Here is a 21,884-nt window from a genome sequence, read left to right on the forward strand (position 1 = left end):
AAACTGTTGCATCATAATTTACCCCTCAGCTACCCGTCAATCACATGAGCGAAAGCGTTTCCCGAACACGTGTTCCACCTTTAACATCTCGACACGGTAATTTTGAATAAAAAGGGGAAAAAAGGAAAAAAGTAGTTTAAAATGTAAATGAGGAAGTCTAATTTGTCCTAATAAATATGAGACGGGTGGCCTTACTAATTAAATGAGAATTAGCCGCGAGAGGGTGGTGAGAATCGAAAAGACCGTTTAAGGTAACCTGGGGATTTGTTACAGTCCTTTTAAAGAAGAGAGGTTGTTAAAAACAGTGGCGTATCAGCTAGATAGAAGAGACAAAATATAATCGCAAAATTTAAGTTTATCTTAAAAATAAATTTTTAAAAAATTAAAAATTTTATCTAAATACTGATTTTTTAAATAATTTTTTATCTAATGTGCGCCTCTGTTGGGGATCCAAAAAAAGGATTTAGCGCGTCCACAAAGACGTCATTGAAAGTCGAGGCACGCGCCTCCCATTCCCCAAAGGGTTTTACGCCGTCGAAGAGCCAAAGGGCCGGAGACGTCTTTCCCGGCACGCCGCGACGCCTAATTTCCACGCCTATCGATGACCGGCAAATTGTGAGTTATAGTTAACTTAGAGGGATTCATTTTATTCAACGCTTACCTAGTAGAAAGGTTGATTTTTCCCTCGTAACCATAGGAGTTATAATTTACTTATTTTGAAGTAATTGACTGTTTATCAGCGTTATTTTCTGCAAGCTGGATTTCAAGTAATTTTGTTGTATTTGTTAATATTATGTAATCATACTTAAATTACATAAACTTTAAACGATTAAAAACGATCGTTAGATTTGACTCGAAACAATAACCTACTGAGCCCTGCGGAGAAGCTCAGAAACAGTAAAGTCAGAAATATTTTGGAAAATTTAGAGCGTTTTTAAAAATCTCTAATTATAAAAAAGTTTGGATAAGATGCTTTCATTTTCTGTATTAATATATAGTATAATATTAATTATCAACTTAATATGACGATAATAACAAGTTCGCACTGGGGAGTGAAGGAGTGTTAGAAACACTCAGGACATTTCGAAAAATTATAATTGCAATAATGATGAAAATATTTTTTAATTATTTTTTGGACAAATTCCTACATAGGTTTTTTGAGATATGTCTGCCCCGCGATTTTTTTTCAGTAGTAATAATCAATTTAATTTTATTAACAAAAGCAGTGACGTAGAAGGTTTCTACTTAATTATTTATAGAAACCGCACTTAAGAACTTAAACAAGATAAGTTTTGAATCTTTTAACAATCTAAAGAGACCAATGATCTTCGACATAATCGAATAAATCCTAATGTTCAATGTTAAAATCCTGAATGGTTTAAAAACAGTGACTTAGATGGGTCCTATTTGATGCTTCGAAAAACCAAATTTATTAAGTTAAAAGAAAATGTTAAAAACCCATTGTGATTGTTACGAAAAAGAACATAAATAAAACAAAAACATTCCATGTCCATGAATGGCGATATTAATACTAATCCGAATGTTGAGAGTAAACCATAAAATTAGTAACTTGGTTGGTTAAAAAACAGAGATGAAGAAGAGGGTATTTGGAGACTCAAGAATCGATACTTAAAAGTCTGAGAAATTGACGAATTTTGAAAAAAGTTAAGAACTGAATAGCTTTCTAAATGGTTAAATACTTAATAAAGTTGTCTATATAAGATCATTATATAGCATAAAATGATGAAAGTTTCATCTTGATTGATTAAAAAGCAATGGCTTATAGAATTGAGACTTATTGAAAATTGAAGTCACATTTATGATTATTTTTTAACCTTTCTAGATTACACTTTTTCGAAGATACATAACAACTCAAATGTGAAATGTGACTAGTAAAATTTACAATAAATAGAGTACTGGGGCCTCTTTCTTCCACTCAAAAAACTATACTAAATAATTATAAATAAATGCAGAGGTGCACTAGACTTAACTGAAAATTACAAGTATAGCGAGAATTTTAAAATATCAAATATTAAATAAAATATATTACTCCCAGGAAAAGTACCCTACGCCAATATGCCTTGGATCGATATTTGTTATATTTATTTTCTACATGCACAAAAATTAACAACTTGATATCACGACAAAAACAGAGGTGTTCAGAGAACTGACCAAAGGTCAAAAATAAGGTCATACTTGGTTTGATAAAAGCAGAAGCATATACTAATTTGAGAAAAATACTAACCAAAATTGCATTTTACAGAGATCTGATTCTAGCTATAGACAGTGACGTACTGGATTCTGAGAGGAAGGTTATACAGTGTCTTCCTAAACAAAATTAAGGGCTTTCCCCCTGAACTGTCAAACCGTAGTGCCGCTACTGATGTATTTGACCCACAAAAATGTGTACTGTTATCAGAGTTTTGTACAAATTCGAATATATTTCCCGGCAAGCTGCCAATTGTATTCTCCAAATGAAAATTGACGTCTTCATCGCTTCCCGGCAATTAGTGTGAGGATTTCGTGAGATGAGGGGCAACTTTTCCGAGGGAAATCAAAGTCAATCCCCATCATAGATAGAGTTTAGTTAGAAACTCTAACAGCGACCCAACGAGCTACGTGTGGTCTTTACTGGGCTGGTAACGTCGAATTTTAAACAAGGGGGGCTTTCGCCGATATTCGAGACCCTCATCTCTTCTTTTATATGCTGCTCCGCAAAGCATTTTAAGGAGCTACGATTTTTCGCGGTTAACCAATAAACACGTCCTAATCCAATTTGCAATCTGATCCAATAACGTCATCGATATATGTGATGGCATTAAACCGATCTCCGGCCCATCTGGCCGGCATTTTTCAACCGATTTCAGATCAATTTCTATCTGTCGATAACTAATGCGGATAACCTATCGGAGGGTGATGAAAGTCTTCAGGTGCGCCGCACTTAAAATTTATTTCCATTTTGTTGGTGTCATTGTTGTTATTATTGATAGAGTTCTTGGTTAGGAACCATTAGTCTTTGCAAAGTCGTTAGGCTAGTTCATCATTCAATGCATATAAGTCTTGCGGCGGGTACATTCAAAAGCAAGATTGCTTGCAATAAAACTAAATAATTTATACCGCAAGAGAGGTATGAAATTCTCGCTCTGAAACTAAAAATGTAAACCGGCACAGGGCTTTAGGTTCAAAAGTAAGTGGTCACGTTTCTGGGGCAAACGTATATACACCGAAATCCCGGATAATAATCGCGCCATTCATTTTTGCGGGGCCATTTTTATGGAAATCTGACTACGCGTGCTGAGTTCTGGAAGAGTTTCATCACCTGTCCGCAATTCCTCAAATCTCTTCATATATGGTTGCTGATCGGCAATCCAATCGTTTAAACCAATTTTGATTCTCTTGTTAGCAAAATCCTGGAAATGATCCGATATCTCGGAGAGCAGTAAAAGAGGTACAGCCTCCTTTATGTAAGCTAATAAAGCTTGTCGAAATAATTCATTTCAGGTATTTTTAGGCCAGTTGATCTGACTTTTGAGCTCCTCTATATATATTAAGTCTGATTCTGTGACGCCCCTGCAGCGAGAATACGAATGAGTCATGAGTGAGTGAGTCATTATCGAAACTTTTTTATTATCGGCCTAAACCGTTTTCAAATATGCCATACCCGATTTAACTTTCTAGAAATATGGCATTTGCAATAAAATCAGAATGTTTATTGCCGGAATCTTGCAAATCAAACGCACTTTATTCACCCTCCTTCTTCACCCAGCAAATTCGATCTTGTTTACTTTTTGGGCAATGTATCCTAATCGTTACAATTCTTGTAAGACCTCTAGAATGTTCAGAAATATTTGTGTATATACAGGGCATTTCATTTTCGACCCTCACTTTAGGGATCTCGGCAACTAGAGGAGATATGAAGAAGTTTAAATTCAGGCAAAATTGCATATTTAGCGTTTGACCGAAAATCATTTTCGAAATTTGAATTTTTCGACTATTTTTCTACTGAAAAATCCAATGTGGTACTCATAAGAAAAAACAAAGTTGGTGATGGTAGTTGAAAGACGCAACGTCGGATGGTAAATCTGGCAAACATCATCGTGTAACTGCGTAAAAATGGCAATGAAAATGTGTTTATGGTTTTGGGCTTTCATTTAAAATAATGCTAAAAAAATAAAAACGAAATCACCAATTTTTAGTTTTTTTCGGCTATCTTTGAAAGTATTCGGAAAATTAAAATTTTGAAAATGGCATTTAGTTAAGCGTTAAATTATGCAATTTTTTCCCAATTTAAACTTCTTCGCATCTCCTTTAGTTTCCGAGATCCCAATGATAAAGATCAAATTTGAAATACCCTGCATGGTAGAATAGAGATTTTTGTCAATTGATTAATTTTTCTCAGGAACACTTAAAAAAAATTCTAACAAACCCGCACTTAGAAATTTGTTTTAGTTTGCACATTTCTTAAAAATTTCTCATTTTGTCATATTTATTAGTTTATTAATTTCTTAATATTAGTTTTAATATCATTTTTTTAGAGGACTTTTCATATCATCTCCCTGGATGGTGCCTTACAATATCATGTCTATAAGAAGCATTCAAAATTATCGATAAGTAATCCTGCACTACAACTCGCGTTCTTTTCATCCTAAATTGAATTCGTTTATATCAGTCCAAGATTATTTCGAATTTTCGGTGTACAAGTGATATTCGAAGGAAAATATTATGAACTAAATTTTGCGACACGTTTGCAGAACTTTTTACTTCCAGACATTAACGTTTTTTTTTTTTTAACTCCTGTTAATGCTTATTACTGTACTTACTGTTGTTAATCAATAATGAAATACCCAATTTTTAGTGCAGCTGGTAAATGAATTTTTTCCTTGAGAATTTCCCATTGTGTCATAATATTCAAGCTCAGCTTGAGACTAATTTCTCCGTAAAATTTTGATACATCAAACGATCTATGTTGAGGGCAATCAACTTCATATCTTTATATGATGTATTTCTTATTTTGCCGTAATGTTCACAAGCAGTATGAGGTCAATTTCTCTAAAAAGCAATGATTTATTTTCGAGGAATGTCAAAAAATACATGCTTTCTAGGGGACCTGTTATGATCACATATTATGAAAAGTGCACTTGAAATTATCGATAAATCAGAAAAAGTACTCATGCACTCGTCTAAAATTACCTAAAATTCCCGATGCACGAGTTATATTACAAGATAATTTCAAGAACCAAATGATATACAGGGTGATTCTTAACTTATACGCATAAACTTGAGAAATTATAGCTGAGGACAGGTAATGATTACTAGTGAGAAAAAGTAGTGAAACATTTTTAGTTTCGAAGATACCAGTTTATTTGAAGTAAAAATAAAAGAACCTGAATTTCATTAAATTGAAAATCATTTGATTTATCATAGTAACTGTTTGAAGTTATTTCTGTGATTCTCAATGCACAGCTGAGTTAAGGCGACAAAAAATTTATCAGGTAAAATCTTTTGTTTTTAAAAACTAAGAAGTAAACACGCTAGGACGATACGTTTGGTACTTCTAGCAGTACTTTCTTTTCAATTGTGGTCGTATTCGAGTTCGTTTTAACGCGATTAGTACGGCGCGTTATTTCTCAAACGAAGAACTTATGAACATGGTACGGAGAATCACATCAAAATCCGGTGACTGCAACATATCTTTACATTCATTTTTTTCTTCTATTTTTATTTGGAATAAATCGGTATCTCCGAAACTAAAAATTTTTCACTACATTTTTTTTCCACTAATAATCACTACTTGTCCTCAGCTATAATTTCCCAAGTTTATGCGGCTAAGTCAAGAATCACTCTGTATATTTGCGACATCTTTGAAGACTTGCAGACATTCACAGAAATTTGATCGCGATCAAGTTTCTGTCTGCTACTGTTACTGTCTATTACTGTAGTTTAACGTAGAACAGGCGATGAATGAATTTGTCACTGGAAAAATTTCACATTCATTTCTCCACAAAATTTCGAGATATCCAACGATCCATGTTCCAGAAATTACCAGAAGCAGATGGAAGCCCGGAATATCGAACCTTCAATATTAAGCAATAAGGATCTCTATATTTCAAAACTCTGTGTTTGCCTGAAGCCCTTCCGCCCTATACTAAATATTCAGTATCCCTTTTCGTATGTATGTGGCGTACCCGGCATTCGAACCTCTTCATCTTTCTTATATCGCCATCTTCACAGTTGTTTTGACACACGAATTTAGCAACATCGTTGTTACGTGGAATGATAAATAAAAGAAGGTTAATTTATGAGTTTTGAGAATGTTAGATTAATGTTTCTTTTTTTCGACTTTCAGTTCATTAGCGTGGCGTTCGAAGAGGTGGCATGACCCAATCCAGAAATTTCGCGAACAAAGAGGTATGCGATAATACAAGTTCACATTCAGTCAGTTTAGTCGATTTACTCCTTTTAGAACATGGAGTGCATCCAATGGCCACAAAATGCAGACGAATATGAAATATTTAAGAGCTAAAATCGGGACTTCAAAATAAAGGGCCGAGATTTCTCTCTTGCATCTCCCAATTGTGTCATAAACGATATGCGGGGTTCTACTTTTGAATTTATTGCCACTAGGGCGCGCATAGAAGACTTTTTGTTTTTTAAAGTTATTTTGTTTATTATTAAGTGCGCCCAACCCCAAGAAGGCAAAGACATGTACAAATAAAACCAGTAAAAGCGATTTTACTGCAGTTTAACAAGTTGAAAGTCTTTGGATTCCGCCTCATTAATGCATCCTCATTTCCTTAGTTTCTCGCACGATCTGAAACAAATTCAAAACAAGCTCAAAGAATGACCCAAACTATCGCTTATTATCTTTTGTATGAGGGCAAACGAGGGGATTATTGAAGTTTCCACTGAAAATGACACTCACGTCCTACGATATCGAGTTTACAAAAGTTAGTTGGGCGTCGAGATTACAAGTTCTTCTTCTTTTTGCACTTTTCCGCATAAGAAAAAATGCCGCTACGTGCTGTTACGTGAAAACTCCAAACCGAACTTAAAAATCAATTATTTTTTGCGTGAAAAATGTTTGGAGGTTATTGGAGGTTATTCAAAAAGACACTGTCAGGATGTTGACTTAACGTTAATCCATCATAACTGGCTAACGCAGGGCGCTGTTTCAGATCCTTTATGTCCGGCCTTAAAAGCCCTTTCACTGTGTATATTGTATCTATTTGTCAATTTGGTTTTATTTTACGGCCGTTTTCTTGACAATCAAAACACTTTGGGGGTTATTAAGTTAGTAGTTAGAAAAACATTTCCAATGAATAGTTCTATCGCTTCTGGATTAATGGTGATTGAATAATCGCGGGTCTTTGGTTTAGTTTAAATTCAAGTTTTGGGTTTTTTCAAGTTTCCTAAAACTGGTTTCTATATGGTTTAATTTTTGTAATTTACATGCGGTTAGTCTGTGATAAAAATATCTGAAAATGTAGGGTTTGTTTTCATTTCCAGCGTTGAACGCCACTGCTTTCTAACAAAACGAATTCTGAAATTTTAGAATTTGAGAGAAGTAATTTTTTCCGAATTAGAACTTCTTCAAAGTGTTTTTCTATTATTTATGAGTATCATCATCATCATCGTCAAAATGGTAATTTTTGTTCTTCTAAAAGATAACTGAAACAACTATAAAGCAGACACTCATCGGCGTGGTACACTTGTTCCTATTAAATACTCCTTTCTACTATATGCAGATAAGGAAGACGAGACCAATTTGAAACAAAAATTCATAGGCGTTCCTTGAAAATTCCGTACTTAAGTCAAGCCCTCTATTTTGTGACAAGTCCAAGAATAGAGGAAATAACTATGGAAAATTACTTGTTGGCATCGATCCAGCATACATATGTACATTATACAGGGTGTCTGGAAATAACGTTGAAATGTTTTGGGAGGTGACTCTAGAGATTAATATAATTAATAAAAAAGTTCTTATACATACCATAAAAATTGCTTCTTAGAAAGGCTAGAACTTAGGAAACTTTAAAGATGGTTTTTTCGCAATATTTTCAAAACGGTTTAAGCTAAAACTGTGAAATTCGCTTTACTACCCCTGACTAAAATCTGCATTTACTAACACAAAAAAAGTTTTCCCACTACAACTTATTTCAGCATCGTGAATTTCATAATTTTAGCCCAAACCGTTTCGAAAATATTGCGAAATAACCATCTTCAAAGTTCCCCCTTTAAGGGGTCATAGTCTCCTTGAAAAGCAATTTTTGGGGTATGTTTATAAGATTTTTTTATTATTTTAATCTCTAGAATCACCTCCCAAACTATTTCAACATTATTGCCGGACACCTTGTATAACTTTCAAATTTTAAATATACAACTAAGTATACTTTCTTTTATGGACTGCTTTTGCTTCTTAAGTCCAGCCCTTAGCTGGATTAGTTACACAATCAGATTTGAAATTAAGCATAATTGTATATTCTAAGTTTAAACTTAACCAACAGTCAAGATTATGAGCAATAAGAACAATGAAAATCCTCTTCTTAAGTGACATGTTTTGGCAAGTATATTGTACATTGTCCGTCGATCTTGAGTTACAAGTTTAGATACAATCAATATGTTTTTCTTTCTAACTTGCTTCTGAGTCCATTAGACCTACTCGAGATAGATTAAACGTGATGGATTGTTTTCAGTAGGTGCTCGAAAAGTTACTTAAACTCAAGTGCTCAAAAAATAGCATTCATATTTACAGATTCTATGGATATCTTAAGGAACAACGTAACCGGTACATCTCGAAATCGTACCACATTCTTACAAACAAGACCATATAACACTTCCCCAGAGACTCTGCTGATAACAGACTAATTAGTTGACTTTTGATATCGCTGGAGTGCTCGTTAATGAACTGCAAAATCACTTTTTGCGTTTATTGAATGCGTAATTGATGACTAAAAATAATTACAGCAATTATTTACGAGTATTAGTATTGCTTATTAGTAAAAGGAGGCTGTCACAGATAAGCGGCTACGCTAATTGACGTGTTTCTGAGATATTGATACGACCAACTAAGCAATATTCTTGTCCAAGAAATCACTCCTTGTCCCTTCTGGCATAATAACCGGCTTCTGTGTCTTAAAACACGCCGATGTGAATCTAATCCGATTACTGCGGTTTTATAAATGTTTAAATACAAAAGTTTGGCTTGCTGAAGTGTAGCTTACACCAGCAAAGTTCCCGTAAGGTTGTCCCGTCTGACGGTTCGATCAGGGCTTTAAACTGTTTAAAACTTCAGTTAAGTCCCTCCAAGTCGCTTGTTTTTGCATTGTTAAGTTGACTAAACTTTGAAGTGAAAATGCTGCGATCAGCAGTAATGACTTCAAACTCAGCATAAATATCTCTCTCTATAAAGGTTGTGTCCTACTTTTGTGTTCTTTCATAGCAGTGCAGCTGTCTCCTGAAGGATTTGAAGGAAGTCTGCAGCTGCTCTCAAATGGGGACATTTATTTTTCGACTCTTCGAAATTTCAATATCACCCCCATATTGCATTAATATGAGCTAATTCGGTAATTGCAGCTCACTGCCACGTATATGGTAATGGATTAGTAGTGCATCTGCAACGCTTCCAAGTCCCGTTATTAAATTTATATGTATTCGAATGTTTAAATTTAAATGATGATCTGCTAAATCTAATAATAAAAAGACAAGTTAGAGCCCACATCGAGGAGATACAGGGGAGCCGAAATTTCGTGATTGAATGCAGGAATTTTGAATGACGCAGACCTTGGCTTTCAGGTTGCATAAATGTTATATAAATAGACCTGTTCTGCAGAAGGTCGCCGAACTTACCAGTGTTTTCACTATTAGCCGGTTTATTAATAAAATCTCGTTGAGACGGGTCTTATTGTTCACAGGTTAATTTTCAATAAAGAGGCCGATAGATATGGAATGAAGAATAGTTCGTATTTGATAAAAAAAGTGTCATTATACGTCCGCTTTCTTTTTGATCAAAATAATAAAAAAGTCAGCTTTAAGACTCGTCATCCTTCAAGCTCTGAAGAATCTACTCTCAAAATTGTTCTGTTGCCCTCTGAAAGGCCTCAAGTTCCATATATCGAAAAGGCAAAACCACTGAGCCTTTACGAGAAGTTAATGCACATTAATCTCAATTTTGTTATATATATCAACATTTCAAATTTATACTCTTTCAAATTATTTTTTACTTGACTATTCCCATAGATTTTCAATATCTTAGCAACAACTTTATACCTCTTTAAAATGTGTTATCGGGATTAAAATGGCCATCCTTAACACTTTATGAACTTCAATCTAAATTATCGCTTTGTACGTATTATTTTATTGTACAAAATAAAGGTCATATATTGTTTTAAATATGAAATTACTGTGTATTGGCCTGAAAAATCGTTAAAAGCCAGCCGGCACAATCACATATTATCGGTCTTTAGAAGCTGTGGAGGTCACTTGCTTTTTTAGACTTCCAAATTTCCAAAAGTTTTGGTGTGATCGATCATTTCTAATTCCGATTTATCAGTTCTAATTTTCCCAGAGTAAAAACAATTTTGTACCTTACTTGCAGGAAAAGGGTTATCATTTTAGTCCCTTACGAATTACCTGGCAAGTCCTCCCACAGACTTTATAATACGCCTCTTTGCCCAGATTTTAAGGCTTTGTACCTTTGCTTGTAGTGAATTTGTAACTTGTAAATCGTTTACACTGACCTCCGTTGTTTCATGGAAGTACCCTGTATATTGCTTCTCAACTGTGCTACGCTGATATGAGTTTGAGAGTGTCTTCTACATATAATTTTAAAACTTGTCTTCTAAGTATAGCAAAAGCAAAGACAGCAAGTAGTGAATGTAATATACAGGGTGTTTCAGAATTGTGCTGACAAAAGCCTAGAAGAGGTTCCTTTGACCAAAATAAGAAAAAAAGTGCATGTGAACATGGGTCCGCAATTGCTTTGTCTTCGAGATACAGGGTGTTAACTTTAAAAAAAAGTTTTTTATTTATCGCTTAGAAACGCATTTACCTATTTGAATAAAATTTTTATGGTTTATTAAAACAATTATTATACACTTGCTGGACCAGTCAGATTTGATTCAGAATTTCCAGGAGTGTACCCAGCGAGCAAGTCGGTGCTTTCTTTGCAGGAAAACCTATCACCCTGTATTTTTTTGCGGTTTTTATATGATATTCCGATAACTCCACTAAAAGTAGTATATTTTTGTCTCTTGACTTTTTTTCGTGTCCAGCTTCGTTTTCGAGAAAAAGTTACTTTGCCATACCTCGGTACGTCCCTGAACTTCATATGGAGAAAGAACAACGATTAGAATAATTTTTTTAACAAAATAAGTGTGTTTATTGTAAACGGTCTGTATTGATTTGAGCTGAAAGTCAACTACGTTAGTTCTTGGTTGTTGGAAGTAATTTTTTTTAATTAACACCCTGTATATCAAAAACAAAGCACTTGCGGACCCATGTTCACGTGAATTTTGTTTCTTATTATGGTCAAAGGAATCTCCCTTAGACTTTTGTCACCACAACTCTGAAACACCATGTAGAATTGAAAACAAAGCGAAAAATGTAAAAATGAACAAAATCGGTTCCAAATATTGTTGAGACTGAACATATTATGACACGTTAATGATTTATTATATATTTAGCATAGGAAGGATTTTCTGTAATTCTAAAAATCATTCCTAAAAATTACTGAAGCAAAAAACATAATAATACGGCAATGACTCGACGTATATTAAGGACTGAAAAAATTCCAGATAACGTGAACACCCTTCATAAAACAGGAACGTACAAAACATGATATTTAAGTAATGAATGGAGATTTTTTTAATTTACGAGTTTTCAGAGCCCCATCAACTTTAGCCTGAAGTTGCCTAAGTACCCCAAATTAACCTCAAACCAACCTAAGTACATTTTTAGATACAGTAACCTGGACCAACCTAGTCAGATGTTTTAAGGATTCTGAAGTTAACCTTAGCGATGTCAAGTAACTTGAATTAACTTAGATGGAATGTATTTACTGTCCAATTATTGAATAGATACCATTGCGATGAATAGAAGAAAAATAGAGGTTTCCGAACTAACCAGATAGATCTAATTCGTGGACGGAGTATGTAATGCAATGAAACGCTTTGAAGCTGTTGACGTTCATTATACAGGGTACTTCAGGTTTTAATTCACAAACTTTCTCTACGAATTTTACATCCGAAAACAACCCTAGTTTGCTATATAAACTATATTCCAAAAACTGTTCGTTAAGGCAATATTTCCTATCTGCCCATCTTAAGTTCCTCAAGATGGGCACCGACCTTTGCAGAACAACTGCACGCGAAAAACGTATTAGTATTTTCTTAACCGTAAACAGTGCGCCATTCAAAAAAAAAATTAAAAGAATTTTTTATCACTTTTTCCTTCAAATATGTTCAATGACCGACGGGGACGTGCGCCATTGGAGTTACCAAAAATCCCTTTTTTACTGCAAAGTATGCCCTAGCCATCTCTACGCACAAGATTTCTTTGAAATATTTCCTGAAGGCGCAAATGATTTTGCGGTGTTTTAACAAAACTTGAACACCCTGTATTTCCCTAAGAAAGCATTTTTTGGTTCTAGTTTCGGACGCAAAACACGTGGTCGTGGTCTGTGCATTAACGCTCGGAACACCCTGTAGAGCGCAGACTTTTTCCAACATCACAAACGTAATCTGTCATTACCCTCAATGGCCCCATCAAATCCACGAATGACCCCGAATCGATAAACAATAACTCGGTTATAAAACGGCCTCTTCATCTCAAAGCACAAATGAAATAAAAGTTTCGCGGGCATAAACTTGATTAGTGACAGAAAGATAAACAGATAGATATTAAGCGAATTATATCTGGATGACGAAAGCCGGATCGAGATAAATCTCCCCGAGAGACAGAGAGAGAAACGGGCAAATAAACCAGACAGTTTGCCCCCTTGGAGCGGGGCGATATTGGCTTTGGTCCTAATCCATCATAACTTGCGAGCATCAAGGATTCTTTTATATCCACGTTTAAAAGCCGGGTACTTGCGATCTGTGCGAACCATTTATCATTTATCTTGGCGACATACTTTTCCGGCCGTTTTGTACCTAATAAAAATGTAAAGCACTCCTTCTACATAATTTGTTTGGGCATTATTAAGTCTTTTGCTTTTCGCGTGCTCCCCAAGAACTTTAAGCGCCCACCAAAAATTTAGATAAATTCCCTCGCTCTGCCGCTGTTGAGGGCTTATGGGGCGTTAAATGAGCCCTTTTTCGCCCCCATTCTCGTTTAAAAATCCTAATGTGTCTACAAAGAGGAACGTGACACTTTTCGCTAATAATAATCAATGTTCGCAACTTTATAATAAAATTAGTGAAAGTCAATACAAACTAACCGGGAAAGTTCACTTCTATATTACATATTCGTATACGCTAAATTGAGCCTTTTCTGATGATGGGAACACGAACCCTATATTATCGTCGACATTAATTAAGCAAATTAGAGTGGTCTGGTATTTACGGTATAAACTTCAAGGCGGTTCTCCGCGATACCATCTCCTTATCTCTTGAAGATGATGGTTAAACGAAGGAGGGCTTGTGGTCCAAAGGAAGGCACCTCTACATCTATGAGAAACTTTTCCACGCTTGTTAATTAAAGCTTCATGAAACACAGTTTACTTTCAATTTTGAGATGTTTCGACAATGGTAATGATATTTATTTTATATGCTCAACTATGCTTATTTTAGGGGGCTTGAATGCGTCGCAAAAACTAATATACAATTAATTACTGTATGGGGAATTTTCGACGATTACTAATATCGATGTAACACGGCTGCCTTTAAACATTTGCTTTTATACAGGGCATTTACGGTCTTGTGATTTTATTTTTAAGGGATGAACAAACACCTTAAAAAATTTGATTAACGCTAAAACACCTTAATAAAAGTCAAATAATAAGAGAGATACGATTTAAAAAAAGTTTTCTACGATTTTATTTTAAAAAATTAGGCAAACACATAATTACAAAATTAATAAAACACTGCGTTACAGCAGGTGCTCAAAGTTATCGCCCTGTTGTTGAACACAAACTCTCGATCGACATATCCATGAATCGGCGGCATAACTCCCAAGTCCTAGACCTTGCTGTCGAATGGTTGTCACAGCTACTTCAACACGGTTATGAAGGTCCTCGAGGTCAAGTATTTCATTGGTGTATATTATGGTTTTCATTAAGCCCCACAAATAAAAATCGAGTAGAGTAAGGTCGGGTAACTGAGGACATTCACATTGTTTACACTGAGCGAAACTTTGTGTTCAACAACAGGTCGATAAAATTATTAAAAATAAAATCGTAAATTTATTTTTAAATCATATCTCTCTTATTATTTGACTTTTATTAAGGTGTTTCAGCGTTAATCATATTTTTTTAAAGTGTTTGTTCATCCCTTAAAAATCAAATCACGAGACCGTAAACATCCTATATTGACAAAGATTTAGTTTAAGGATCAAAGCCAGGATATCCCTTTCAAATAGTTCACCTCAATTTTCAGATGAAAATAGATGGAGTTTAACTCAATTTCAAAGGGAAAAAAACTCTTAATCGTCCCGGTGAGCTTTATGAGTCTGTAAAAACCAAGTTGGAATATTGCTTTTAGTTTCTGAAATACAGGATCATCATGGTGTTTTCGCGAATTTAAATTTACTTCTGAAATAAAGCCGTTCAAACCACATTTCTAAAGCTTCAATAAGTCAATTGACGTATTAATGTTCCATATACTATCCATATTAATTTATTATAGCTACAAACAGCATCTCCACAATTTCGAAAATTTTGAAAAAATGAATAAAATTGGAGGAGAGGTACCTAAAAAATCTCAAACACTAACTCAGCCCAAAATTTGACCTGAATTACTTAGTTATTTGGAGAAAACGCCAAAGAAAAAAAATTCTTTTATTTCTCGATTTTTTCGAAGCTATGAAAAATGCAGTCCGTTCTCGATTGTCATGGATATTGATAAGTTATGAATTCTAGTTTGGCTGCAATGCTAAATATAGGAAAATCAGGGTCGTTCAACAACAAAATAATAAATTAATTAAATAGAGTATTTTTTGACATAAATTTTATTCAATTTGGAACATTCGTTGAAATTTTGGGAGACCCAGCGCGCCACTGGTTTCCAAAATATTTTAATGTTCTCAATACATTACTTGGAATAAAATAAGGACAGCAGTAATGTAATGTTTATTATTATATCTTGAAAGGGGGTAAGGTTCACTTTGGGGACTTAGACCACCGTTTTCACTAAACTGAACATTTATTAGAGGAATTGGTTCAAATTTCTGAGAAGTAAAATTAAAAATAAAATAACGTCGCAGCCAAGCTATTGGGCGAATTCAGGGAATTGGCAGCGGTCAAGCGCTACAGCACTTGAATATTGAATGCACTAAATGCCTTTTGCATGACATTTCGATTCGACAAACGTGTGTGAATTTAATCTTGTGAAAAATGAAATCCAAAATTTCAGCTTTCCAGCGTAATACGCTTTTCCGCCCTAAGTCGGCGCATTAAAGTGCTACAGCGCTGCTTCTCCCTGAATATGCCTACGTGCTTTGCCGCTTTAAGAAAGCGCTACAGCGAAATGTAACCATTGCAATAAAGCGCTGCTATTCCTCAAATGTATTCACTGTGTAACTAGCAATGTGTACTGTCCTGATTACCCTTTAATTGATAGGATTAAGCACAACGTATCAGGTCCAAATCGACGATATTAATACATAAGGCCATTTCTGTATCCCGATTGAGAAAATATTGAAAACGGAAAAAAGTTGCAAAGTCACTTAAATGGCAGAGTAAGGACCCCTATTTAAATCATTTGTTTTAATTCGCCACCGAACATATTGTTACGACTAGCGTGCGGCCGTCGCAGCTAAGGGACAAAGACAGAAAAATGTTTATCGTGGGCGCTCGACGACTGATTTATTCCTTTTTATGTAAGTCGAATATTCTGGTATGTTTGTTTATGTTAATGTTTGCATGTTTATAAGAAAATTATGAAATTTTTTGGTAATACGATATTTAGCTATGTCAAGAAACCGTTATTTAGAGTCAGTAAGCGATATGGAAGCGTTTAATAGTGAAACAGTGATTTATTAATAGACTATTAGTTGGCATATTATAGTTGTATGAATTTGTCGAGTTAATAGTGTTTACTTTGAAAAATTATCCTGGAACCATTCGAATCCCCTAAGTCGTAAAAATATATTTACCATAGAAGGTTCACTCATCCGCGGCACTTTGATCTAATCAGATCAAAGCAACACCAACGGAGCCTGAAAAAGCCGAGATATTCACGATTCCATTGGTTATTTGGCCCACTCTTATCGTCCGATAGCACTCTAACGTAAAAGAAGTTGTTGCTTTCACTGCTTCCACCGCGTGCGCCAGGCAGATGTACGGGGCAGTCGAGTTACCAAGGTCGCATTCGGGCATTAAGTCAAGTAACATTTCCATAAGATTGTAAAGTGTTCGGTCAAAAAAATATATTTCGTTCGTCCGAACACTTGACAGGTAAATTACCATTTTAAGCAGTGAAAAAATATTTACTTATCCATATGTTCGTCCAGTAAACTACCAGTAAATTCAAAACTCTCCGGACAAATTCAATACTACTTATCCCTCTTGATCAAATATTCCTGCGGTCATTTACCAATCGAACAATTACCTTCCTATCCTACTTTCCTATAATAAATATAATAAGTTCTGTGTGCGAGCTGACTAGATATAAAAAAAATTGTGCGTGTTGTCATTGATTTTTGACTCGATATACCTCTAAGTTGCCCCAACTTCAAAAACCGTAAAGCAACGACATTTAAATCCCATTTCAGCTCGAAGAAACATGCTGGTTTAATATTGTATTACTTTATGGGCCACGAATGCGGTTACAGTCGCTCATAACTTACGATTGTGTCCATTAATAATGTCTTCCTTTTGACAAGCAGTGGTGGAAACCCGAGGTGGTCAGCCGAGTTTCAAATGTCGCGGGAGAAGATGCACTTTACTGCCGGACACTGGTCGATTGTCTCGTGTTTCGTTGTCCGATGTTATTCACTTTTTCGGAAAATTTAAACGAAAATTTGCTTGTCAAGTTCTTTTTGAGTCCCCGGAGTTTTCGCGAATGTACGATCATAACGTATCATCCTTGAACTCCGATGAATCCGTTCATTCGAATAATATTCACGGGAATCTCTATGACTCACTAACGGCGAAGTACTTGTGCGGAAAAATGGCGCCTTGATACGATTTACTCGGTCAGTAAATAAAACTTTGTAGAGAAACAAACGGGGTGGCCAAAAAATAAACAGAAGCGACTGGAGCGAGTAATTTGGATGATTTATTTGAGATTTCGTCTAAAGAAGCTTTGTTAATAATGCCATTAAGGATGTCCTCTCTTCTCCCTGAACTTTATAAATAAGCCTCTGTTGTGGACAATAATGAATTAAATATGAGGCAGAGATGTGAAGGCACGTACGACCAGCCGGTTTACGTCTTTCAACATCTCAAAATACTTTATGTCGTACAACAAAACCGGCATTTAAGCCAGATCTAATACTGTACTAATATATGCTTGGGGTGCAAATTCGGGGTATAAATTACACTTTACAATGGCCCCAGACGATAAGTTCCCGAGGCAACTTCCTCGCTTTTTAACTCTTTTGAGAACCATCAAGCGTAAACTTTGGAATCAATATTACTGGCCGACTGAGGAATATGAAAAAAGCTCATATTACAACTTAGTAAAAGTTGCAAACCATGTGTTACTCGTAACTTTAAAATTGTATCGGTCTCTTTTTAAAATCCTATTTATCCCGGGCCAAAGTTTTCGCTGTTGAAGTTTCGGCCAAATGTGTGCGCTGCGGCCATTTTTTCCGACTTTATACCCGATGATAATGCGGCTTATTAAAGGGAAAATAATCCTGCATCAAACCCTTGAAGCGATCTCTCAAAGGATTAAATCCGAGTCACAGACAAGCGACTGCAAATTCCTCGGCTCAAGTAGGATTAAAGCTCCTGCTGGCAAAAAGTATGAAGGAATACGGGGGTTTAAATTGTACTAGAAAGGCAAGTTAAAAAAGGAGATCTTTCTTCAAAAGAAGACCATTTTTCATTCAACTTCACAATATCTCTGTCAAAAATACCACCAAAATACTATTGACTTCTATCTCAAACGAATGTGAGCTAATACCATTTTAATCGTCTATTCGGCAAACAAAAGGAGTATCATTAATGCCGGAGGTATCGATAGCTGGTAAATATTGCTACAATGGCGATTTGTGTGTATTTGGCCATCTGGTTAATTTGCAGTGTACAAACAGACATTTTTGAAGTGATACTTTGCATAAGTTCATTAAGCATCGACGACATTATTTTGTTATCAATTTAACCCAAAACTCTTAATTGAACGAACACAATAAATTAACGACAAACCTTAGAAACTAGTCATAAATCTTTGTCATTGAAGAGAGCTCCTCAAGTTTTATATGAAAGGAATCTTTATTGTATTATCCCTAATCTCTTTTTATTAATAAAGAAAATAAGCAATATATCTAGATTAGTGTTACTCAGTGAGAAATAGATCAATGACCCTTACCGGATACAGGTGGACATTAATATTGCTTACGCGTGCCATTTTGGGCTCCTATTCGGATATTCATACTGCGACATAACAACAGGTATTTATAGAAGTGCCTTGTAGAAGTTTTCCGTTAAGTGAAAAGTTTTTTTGAAATAATTTTTAAAAGAGGATTTTTTTCAAAGACATTTTTTCGATAATTTAAAATCCAAAGCGGAGAAGGAACTCACAGAAAAATCTTCCGAATTTTTTTAAATTTATAAGTGCACTCCCTCGCACTATCTCGATGAACCCAATATCTACCCTGAATACCATTTTATGATTTGAGGTTCTAAATCTTCGGAAATGCAACACCTTCATATTAAGACTTTTATAATTGCGAAAATAAGCGTCAAAGAGATCCCGTATCAAAATTACAACTATTTTTATAGATACATTTTGCATATACATAAGTAAATTTTTATGGATATTCATATGTAAGATTTTTCCGCAAAATCGAACATTTTCCGGCTACAAATTTGTATATCCTGCGCCTATGGCCTTGCATTCAAAATTAGATAGGACCCATCTCTGCAGGTCATTACTTTTAGTTGACTCTTATTTAAGGCAGAGACGTACGCGGGATTCGAATACCTACAAAATTAAAACAAGACTCTATCAAAATTGGATAGCTTTTTAAACATTGAATTTTGAAATTTGCAAATTCTGCACCAATACTTTTTCGTTAAAATTATGTATAAATATATATGAATTATTTATGAATACATATTGATTTTAGTTTTCAATATAAAATTGTTTAAAGAAAAAAATTTATAAATTTTAAATATTTTTGTTTTTCCAATTTAAAGTAAATTCTGCATTTTCCTTGCAACAGATGCAGAATTTTTAAGACGCTCCTAAAAAATCTTTAAAGTATTCAGTGATTTTTCCAAATTATTTAATCCTCGACAATTAAAAAAAATCTATAGAATACCCTGAACGTTTTGAAAATTCTGAAGATTTTAGCAGTGCAGAAGTCCCTAAAAACTCCTTAAGGTATTTAATTAATATTAAACGGAAGTTCTGGTTATATCTTAGCTCTTGGTAAATTTGAAAAATACAGAGTAATTTTAATCTCTTATGTTTCCTAACACTTCCTAGAGTGACTCTCTTAGACTTTCATTTAGTATCTGCGAACTACATAGATTCTAACTGGAATTTTAGACAATCCATAAAAAATTCTGTAATTTTCTTGAATTTTAAGAAAATTATCCGATCTTACCGGATGTATAGAAAACGATTTCCTAGAAAACTAAAAAATTCTGAAACTTGCAAAAACTTAGAGGAGTTTAAAACACCCCAAAAGCTTTCTTTAAGCATTCAATTGATAACATATTTCCATTCTCAGATATCCTACGAAACTCTTAAAAAATTCTACCTTTTGCTCTGAATAAGTCTAAGGAAGCTTTTAAAATTGTGGGTAATACTAAGGAAACTGACATACTCCAGAATTTCTTAGTCACTCCTCGAAAAACCTTTTAAATTTAAAGTAATGTCGGACTCTTACATCCTTGGGAATACCCGATAATCTAGAGAAAATTCAGCTATTTCTAGGCTGTTTACAGAATATATGTATAGAATCTTGAAACTGTGAAAAAGTCTGAAACGTTTGTAAAATTCAAACATTCCTTATGGTCATTCCATTATTACGGCAACTTTTTGTAAGCTATTCACCTGTACTTTCAATTATTAGTTACGACTTTTCATTTCTGAAGCTATCATCATTAACATTTTATTTTCTATGGCTGCCATATTGTTTTTTTAACACGGGTAGAAAGACCTTTTTTTGCTTTCTAATGCTTTATTATACTTTACAGAAACATTTGGGTTTTATGCTGAAAAACGATAAACCACAATTTTTGTATGTTGGCCACGACCTCGGGGGTCTTTGGTATACAAAACAATTGTTATCATCCAAATAATTAATTAATTATAATAATTAATTGAATAATTAATTAACTAAGTAATTGTGTAAGTAAAACAAAGAAATTTAGCTAAATAATTACTGTTAAATTAATACTAGGTGCGCAAGTAAGTTTCCAGGTTTCACACATGGATGGCGCTAACGACACATGTAGTTGACATATATCAGAAGTTGTCTTTTGTTTATAGCTTGGACAGTTGTTAACAAGAACCAGTTGTAATTCCAACACATATAGCGACGCAAAAATATTTTTCTAAGAACGAAAATGTCAAGTTTTGTGCCAAATAAATAACATTTGCGGGAAGCTTTGCTTTTCTACTTTAACTTGAAGAAAAAATGCTGCTGAAGCACCTCATTTGCTTGAGAAGGCCCACGACGAACATGCACCATCGAAAACTACCTGTGAAGATTAGTTTAAGCGCTTCAGAAGTGATGATTCCGACACTGAGGGCAAAAAGCGCTCTGGAAGACCAAAAACAATTAACAACGCAGATCTACAAGCGTTATTGGATGAAGATGATACGCAAACACAAGATCAACTTGCGGAGACATTAAACATGACTCGCCAAGGTATTTCCAAACGTTTGCATGCGATGGGAAAATTCAAAAGGAGGGAAAATGGGTGCTGCATGAATGAACTGGGAGACGGATGGAAAATCGAAGAGCCATTTTCGAAATTTTGCTTTTACGCCATGAAAGAAAAAACTTCTTGCATCGAATTGTTGCTGGAGATGAGAAGTGGATATTTTTTGAGAAGCAAAAAATCGTGGCTTTTACCTGACGAAGCATCAACGTCGACGGCACGGCCAAATCGCTTCGGAAAGAAGATAATACTTTGCGTTTGGTGAAACCAGAAGGAATCGTGTACTGCTGAAACCGGGTGAAATTGTCAATGAGCATCGCTACCGACAACAACTAATCAATCTGAACCATGCATTGCTGGAAAAACTATCGAGAATGGCACACGAAACACGAACGAGTGATATTGCAGCACGACAACGCTCCATCCACTTCCATCATCCAGGAAACCACCAAAACGCTGAAATGTGACGAGCTACCACACCCGTCATATTCGCCAGACCTGGTTCCCTTCGATTATTACTTGTACCGGCCGATGGTATATGGTTTGGCAGACCTACACTTGGCCAATTTCGAAGAAGTGCAAAATTGGTTGGATGAATGGTTTCGGTCCAAAGACGCGTTGTTTTATCGTCGCAGTATTCATGGATTGCCAGAATTATGGCAAAAAC

The 21,884-nt window shown here is 34.9% G+C and overlaps 1 protein-coding gene across 1 annotated transcript in view; it reads right to left on the bottom strand.

Moving 5' to 3' along the window:
* Positions 1-21,884, bottom strand: part of trol (terribly reduced optic lobes) — a 154,833-nt gene that overhangs the window by 102,503 nt on the left and 30,446 nt on the right. The gene's annotated exons all lie outside the window — the stretch shown is intronic.

This window comes from Euwallacea similis, chromosome 32 (assembly GCF_039881205.1).
Source record: "Euwallacea similis isolate ESF13 chromosome 32, ESF131.1, whole genome shotgun sequence".
Taxonomy (NCBI): domain Eukaryota; kingdom Metazoa; phylum Arthropoda; class Insecta; order Coleoptera; family Curculionidae; genus Euwallacea; species Euwallacea similis.